The following is an 8,339-nucleotide window of genomic DNA, read 5'->3' on the forward strand; positions in this document are numbered from 1 at the left end:
ATTGCTGGGTCATATGGTAGTTTGCCTAAATAATTTGAGATGACAATTTCTTGCAACTGCTAATTTGCCTGGTTATGAATGAAAAAGCTGAGGGCAAAAATTTTAGACTTCCATTTCTCAAAACCTGCAATGATCTGTACTTAAAACACAGCATTCCCTATTAAAAGCCATAATTGACAGGACATTGGAATGTAGTTTATTTATATGAGATTTTAAGACCAAAGAAAAGATCTCTCCTCCAAATTAGAAATTTAGATACTCAGACTCTTTTATGCAATAATATTGTCAGAAAAGTTCAAAAGGATTTTCTTTGATATGTTCTCAAAATAAATGGGTCAACTATTACTAAGAATTGATAAATACCTTAATAAAAAATTACAGTACAAAAAAAATTATAGTACAATATGTGTCCAAGCAGAGACTAATGTATATTATCAGTAGAATTTCTAAATAGAATTTGAATTGTTTAATGAAAGGTTTATTTACTCCCAAATTCAGCAGCCTTTTTTTTTTAATATTCTGCTTTGACCATAAACCTGTTGAAATGTAAAAAGTAAGAGCTTTTTAGTTTTTATTGACGGGTTTTGGCACTAAGAATAAAAGATACACACACTCATACCACACACACACAGACACACACACAATACCCTCAGAAAGTCTTACAAATATTTTAAAACCTGGCAATCTGACAGTTACAAAAATGGCTTAATGATTGCATCAGAAAGTGCTGAATAAATATGGATTGTTGTTTTAAGTGATTTTATAATGAAAAGACATTGGTCTGTCTGTTGAATTTTAAATTTCACCATCAATATATTGCCGTGCATTACTACAAACACCCTCACGTGTGCATGTGTGTGTGAGAGTGTGTGTATTTGTATATGTTTTACCTGTAAATGGTGAATTATTAGACTGATGTAAGTTATCGCTAAAGCACTATGCATCTGAACACTGTTCGGGCAATCTGTGCAAAATGTTGGGCAACTATGTGACAGAAAATATTAAACCCAACCAAGTTAACTTAAGATATACTCTACTCAACTTGTAAATAAAAATTGTAACTCTAAAAGGAAAGAGAAAATAGGTTATAAAATGCTTGTGGGAAAATAGACCATATAAAAGATGAATTATGAAGAGGGATAAAAAAAAGTTGGCATAAACAGAAGTTGCTAAAAAAATATTGTCATCCATCATCATCAGACAAATATTAAAACACAATCCAGTAGAAGTTTCCTGCAAAAATCCAAAAAGGAACAAATATAACTGCAGAGGGTGAATTAGCAGACTGGTCTGAGCAGGCTTTAAACCACTGTACATGCAAGGGGTGCCAAGGCAATTTAGACAGAATTTTGATGGACTTTGTGATCTAACATAAAGCTCAGCCAAGGTGGAAACATGTCCATAGTGGTGATAACGTCCATACTAGCATATTAAAGTTACACTGCACTCAAGTAATAGATGAAAGTTAAATAACTATATATGTAGACATATAATTTATATTTATATACATTAATATATACATGATATTAAAATTTAAAAATACATAATATTAGTATAATTAGTAATTATAGGTTTAAAGGCATGGTGATCCTAAATTCATAAATAAGTTGTGAGAATAGATTATAAATATGTACCAGAAGAAGGCTAATTAGAACATGGCAATATATAGATGCATCTGACACACTTTCAAAAATCAGGAATGAAGAAAAAAGTGTGACCTGCCAAGGCTGAATTGTCAGACTTATGTGAGATGGCACTCTCATTTTGCATCAGTAGTTTACCTGGGCGGCTTTGAATTTTGAGGGACTCTATGACCTTACATTGAAAAATTCAACCAGTTTGGCCATACGCCTAGAGTACTAGATATTATGAGTACTATTGTGAGGCTAAGATATTGAATATATATACAAGTGATAGTTATAAATTCAAAGACATAACCAAAGAGAGGAAAATGTATACAGACATTATGGTTTAAAATATATGGTGATTAAAGGGATAAGAAGAGAATAATTTGCAAAGAGTGATAATAGAGTGACAATGGCCAATAACGGAGGGTGCTGAAAAATAGATCATTACAATTAGAATTTTAAAGATAGAAAAGTAAAACATCCAGAACTAAAAATATAAACCAAACAAATATCACATGATATATCAGAATAATATTAAAGGAAAGAAACCAATATTTACAAATAATTTTGTAGAACTTTCAAAGGACAAGAATAAAGTTAGAAATCAAAAAAAAAAAATCCAGGAAAGGTAAAATTGTATTACCTGGAAAGGGTGAATAATCAGACTGATCTAAGTTGGCTCTATAACACTGTGCACAAGAAGGCTGCCAAAGCAATCTAGAACTTTGAGGGACTGACATCACAATGAAAATACCAACCAAGATGTCCACATGCTCACAGTACTAGGATTGGCCTAGGCTAGGATATTAAATATATATAAATATGGTATATATATGGTATAAATAAAAATATAAAAACAAAAAGAGAAAGCAAGGCACAGAAACATTATGGTATAAAATATATGATTAAAGAGATAAAAAATGAATGATTTAGAAGGAGCAATAATAGAGTGACAAGCAGATATAAGGAAGGCTGCTGAAAAATAGACCATTACAACTACATTTTAAAAAATCCCAGAACTGAAGATGTAAATCAAACAAATACCACGCTATATAATAATAAAGAAAGGAAGTCAATATCTAGACATAATCTAGTAGACCTTGAAAAGATCAAAGGTAAAGTTAGAAACACACAAAATCCAGAAAAGATAAAAAATAAATTACCTGGAAAAGGTAAATTATCAGACTAGCCTAATTTGGCTCTGAAATATTATGTACACAAGGGTTGCCATGATGACTTAGAATTTTGAGGGAGTTTCTTATCTCACAATCAAAAAGCCAGTCAAGATAGCCACGTGTTCACAGTGCTAGGTTTGACCTAGGTTAGGATATCAAAGGTATACACAAGTGATAGATATAAATTCAAGGACAAAACCTAAAAAGAAAAAAAACAAAAAAGTACGCAGACACTGTGCTATAAAATATATGGTGATTAAAGAGATACAAAATTAATAATTTGGAAGGAGTGACAACAGAATAACAAACATATATATGGGAGGGAGATATCTGAGGAAGACCACTACAATTTCACATTTTTAAAATAAGAAAAATAATTCCAGAAAATGTAAGTCAAACAAAAATTACAACCACATATCAGAGTAATCATAAAGGAAAGATGTCAATATCTATTTATAATCTGATTGAACTTTTGAAAGTCAAAGATAAAGTAAAATCCAAAAAACTCTAGAGAAGGTAAAATATATATTACTTGAGAAGGCTGAATTATCAGACTGCTCTATGATGGCTCTGAAGCACTCTGTACATGAAGGTTACCAGGACAGCACAGACAGCATTATGAGGGACTTTGTGACATCACGGTTTTAAAAAACAGCCAACCTGGCCACATCCACACAGTGCTGGATAGGCTTAAACTAGGACATTAAAGGTACACTCCACTCAACTGCAGGTTGAAAATTGAACATTAAAAAAATGCAGGTTTATGGCATAAAAGTTTTGATGGTGAAGGATATCAGAAAAGATTAACTTAACAGGACTGATAATATAGTCAAAATTCACAGTGATGCTGCCTAAAATTGGATTATTACAAATAGATTAGGAAAAATACTCAGAAAATCTTTTTTGTCAAAGCTGAACACATGAACCAACTTAAAATTTTACCATATAAAAGGTTGATAATAATTACCATTATGAGTAATAGTGAAAGCAGGGCAACATCTACAGAAAGTCAGGCAAAATGTTCGATGGCAAAGATAAAAAGAGAGACACACCAATATCCAGAAAAGGAAAAAATACTACCTGTAAAGGATGAATTGTTAGACGGGTTGGCAATTTCTCTGAAAGTGTAATCCCAAAACTATCTGGGAATTTATGGAGAATTTTGAGCAATTCTGTGACATAAAAGTGTAATACCCAATGAAGTTATGTTAGCATACTGAAAGATATACTCCACTCACCTAATAAATGAACATTTTTAAAATTAAAAATATGAGAATTATTTTTATGAAAGGATTGATGGTGAAAGAGATGAAAAAATATAAATTATATGAACAGATAATATAGTCACCATACAGATAAGTGTGATAAAAAAGAAAAATTTTTCATAGCTGAAAGAATGTCTGAATTTTAAGATAATCTCACAATTTAAATGAATAATATTAAAGAATCCAAGACTGAGAGTGATTATGGTGAAAGTTTCAAATATCAACAGTGTCTTTTTGTCTTTGGCTTTTGGCAATTTGATTACAATGTATCTCAGTGTAGATTACCTTACATTCATCTTATTGGTCTTTTGAAATTCATGGCACTGGATTTCATTTCCCAAGCTATATTTATGAACTATCAGCCAGTATTCCTTTTTTAAATTTCATTATTTGGTAATTAATTAATTTTTATTGAAGTATAGTTGATTTACATAATATTATATTAGTTTCATGTGTATAACAAAGTGATTAAAATTTTATTCATTATACTCCATTTAAAGTTATTATAAAATATTGCTTATATTCCCTGTTCTGTATAATATATATTATAACTTATTTATTTTATACATAGTAGTTTGTACCTCTTAATCCCCTAGTCCTATCTTGCCTCTCCTCCCTTCCTTCACTCCACTGGTAGCCACTAGTTTGTTCTCTCTATGTGTGAGTCTGTTTCTGTTTTGTTGTATTCATTCATTTGTTTTATATTTTAGATTTTATATTCCTTTATATTTAGATATAAAGGACAATATACAGTGTGTGTCTTTATCTATCTGAATTACTTTACTAAGCATAATACCCTCAAGGTGCATCATGTTGTTGCAAATGGCAAAATTTTATTCTTTTTATGGCTGAGTAGTATTCCATATATATGTATATAGTATTCCACATATGTATGTATATGTGTATGTATATATATATGTGTATATATATATATATATATATATATATAGTATTATATGTATATCCATCATATCTTCTTCATCCATTTATCTGTTGATGGACAGTTAGGTTGCTTCCATATCTTGACTATTGTAAATAATGCTGCTATGGATATTAGGGTACATGTATCTTTTTGAAATAGTGTTTTCATTTTCTTTGCATATATTCCCAGGAGTGGAATTGCTGGATCATATGCTAGTTCTATTTTCAGTTTTTTGAAGAACCGCCTTACTATTTTCCATAATGCCTGCACCAATTTACACTCCTACCAATAGTGTACAAGTGTTCCTTTTTCTCCACATCATTGCCAACATTTGCTATTTGTGGTCTTTTTGATGATAGCCATTCTGACAAGTATGAGGTGATATCTCACTGTGATTCTGATTTGTATTTCCCTCATGATTAGTGTCGTTGAGCAACTTTCATGTGCCTGTTGGCCATCTGTATGTCTTCTTTGGAAAAATATCTATTCAGGGCTTCTGCTCATTTTTAACCTGGTGGTTTGTTATTTTGATATTGAGTTGTACAAGCTGTTTATATATTTTGGATATTAACCCCTATTCATCATATGATTTGCAAATATTTTCTCCCATTCAGTAGGTTGGTTTTTCATTTTGTCCATAGTTTCCTTTGTTGTGCAAAAGCTTTTAAGTTTAATTAAGTCCATTCTGTTTACTTTTGCTTTTGTTTACTTTGCCTTGAGACATATCAAAAAAAATATTGTTACAATTTATGTATTCTGCATATATTTTCTTCTACAAATTTTATTGTTTCTGGTATTACATTAAGGCCTTTAATCCATTTTGAGTTTATTTTTGTATATTGCATGAGAAAATGTTCTAATTTCATTTTTTTACTTGTGGCTGTCCAGCTTTCCCTGCACCACTTATTGAAGAGACTGGTTTTCCTCATTTTATTTTATATTCTTGCTTCTTTTGTCATAGATTGATTGATCATAAGTGCGTGGGTTTATTTCTGGGCTCTCTATGGTAAATTTGTGGTAATATGTTAGACTGCACCAAAAAACTGATATAATGTTATATTAATGTCATAATAAATATTTACAAGATTGAATCTTATTTATACATATATATATATAATTTACAAAATACAAAGTATAATTTTATATGCCTTTTTTTCTTTTAAATAAGTCTACATTTTATTTTATTGTTTTATTTTCTCTTTTGCTGGGCACCTCTCTGCCATTCTTCTCTATTAATCTATAGTAACTCCATCCAACCCAACAGGTGGAATTCTAATTCATTATTTTTAAAGTATAATATTGCATAATATTGCACAATATAGATATAAAATAATATATTCAGCTATTCCTTTGTTCTTGAGTACTTGTTTTCTTTTGGGTTTTTTTGCCACCATGAACAATACTGCAATGAATATATTTATACATACATCCATACATTCTATTATTTTATTTCCATTTGCTGGTTTCCAAAACATGGGATTGTTGGGTCTATTTGCTACTATTGTATACATTCTACATTCAAAAATAAAATATACTTACAGGCTTTTAAACTATCTTAATGTTTTTGTTATATTAATGTTATTCAGGCTTCTTACACTGAACGGGAGAGCTTTCTGTCATATTTTTTGTCCTTTTGCCAGAATACTATTAATAACATTGGGGTTATTTTATCTTTAAAGATTAGGTAACACTATATGTGGAACTCATTTGATTTTCATGTATTTTTCAGTGGCAGATATTAAAATTCCTTTTAAATTTATTTTATGGTAATGTGTGTAAACAAATGTTTCACAATACTATAATGTATGCTTGAAAGTTGCTAAGAGAGTAAATCTTAAATGTTCTCACTACACATACACACACAAATGTTAACTATGTCAGGTAATTTATGTATTAACTAACCTTACTGTGGTAATCATTTTTCAATATATATGTATATCAAATCATCACACTATATACCTTAAATTTACACAATGTTATATGTTAAATATATCTCAATAAAGCTGGGAAAAAATTAAAATATAAAACAGAGAAAGAAATGTTTCACATCTCCTTGGCTAAATTTTGGAAATTTATATTCAGCTAGGAAGTATTCTGTTTTCTCTAGATTTCCTAGTTTATTTATACATCATAGTAGCATGTGGTATTTTCTTGTCATTGTTTCTGTCTTTCCAGGTAAATGTGTTATGGATTTTTTTTATTGCTCACTCTTGTATGTTTTGCTCTCTTTTTCCCTTGATCAGGATCATAAGGTACTCAACTGTATTTTTAAATGGATGAATGAGTATCCCCTCTCATCTAGAAGATACCTCATCACAATTGACACCCAGAAAAGTAATAATTCCAGTTGTCAAAGCTGCCAAATTAGCTCCAATGTATAATAACTGTGAATATCATAAGATGGAAAATAACATTTCTGATTCCATACTTAGAACTACATAGTTTTCATGAGACGTTCTTATTGGAAGCTTTTTTTCCCACTTTCTCTTAACTTTATATGAGTACCTATTAGAAATATTGAAGGTATTGTCTTCTGCTCCTTCGAAATTATAACAGGTTTACAAAAAGAAACTGGGCATATCAGGAATCAATGGATTATGTAGTATGCAGTTATTACTAAACAATTTGTCACATACAAAGAAATAATAGTGATAAATAAATGGAAAGCAAAGAATTAACCAATCTTTTGTCAGCTCACATAATATTTTAAACCATTTCAAATTCTAAAGGAAAAAATTTGATTTCTAAAATTTGTTCTTTAAAAATAGTTTCAAGAAAAATATTACTAAAAAATTCAATTAAATGAAGTCCCATGTATAGCAATTGTAGTTATGAGAAGGGAAGTTTGCTTATTTCTTCACAAGGGAATGCTTAGTATATCTAGGATTTAGGAACTTGGATAAGACCTAACAACCAAAAACGCTTTCAAAGATGTGATAATTTCCTTTTTCTTAACATGTCTCTTGGTGAATCCTAAGATAAATCGACTTTTTCTTTTTGACTGCTATTTTGTAAGATTGATAAATTTCAAGTTTAGGGTCAAATAATACCACTAAGTCATTTTTGTATTACCAGTAAAGGAAGGTAATGTATTGGAATCAGACTCAGACAAACTTGTTATATAATCTTGGCTCAGTTACTAACTTGCTAAGAGACCTTAGACAAGATTTCATATAGATAGATAGATAGATAGATAGATACAATTTAATCAAAAAGCTTCAGAAGGTTGCTCTGAGGATTACATGTGAAACATATAACAAAATACCTGGCACATATTAGAGACTAAAATACTCTTTTTTAATAATTTCCTTCTTTTCACAGTTGGTTTCCAAGAATGATGAGGATATGA

The sequence above is a fragment of the Eubalaena glacialis genome, chromosome X (assembly GCF_028564815.1).
Source record: "Eubalaena glacialis isolate mEubGla1 chromosome X, mEubGla1.1.hap2.+ XY, whole genome shotgun sequence".
Taxonomy (NCBI): Eukaryota; Metazoa; Chordata; class Mammalia; order Artiodactyla; family Balaenidae; genus Eubalaena; species Eubalaena glacialis.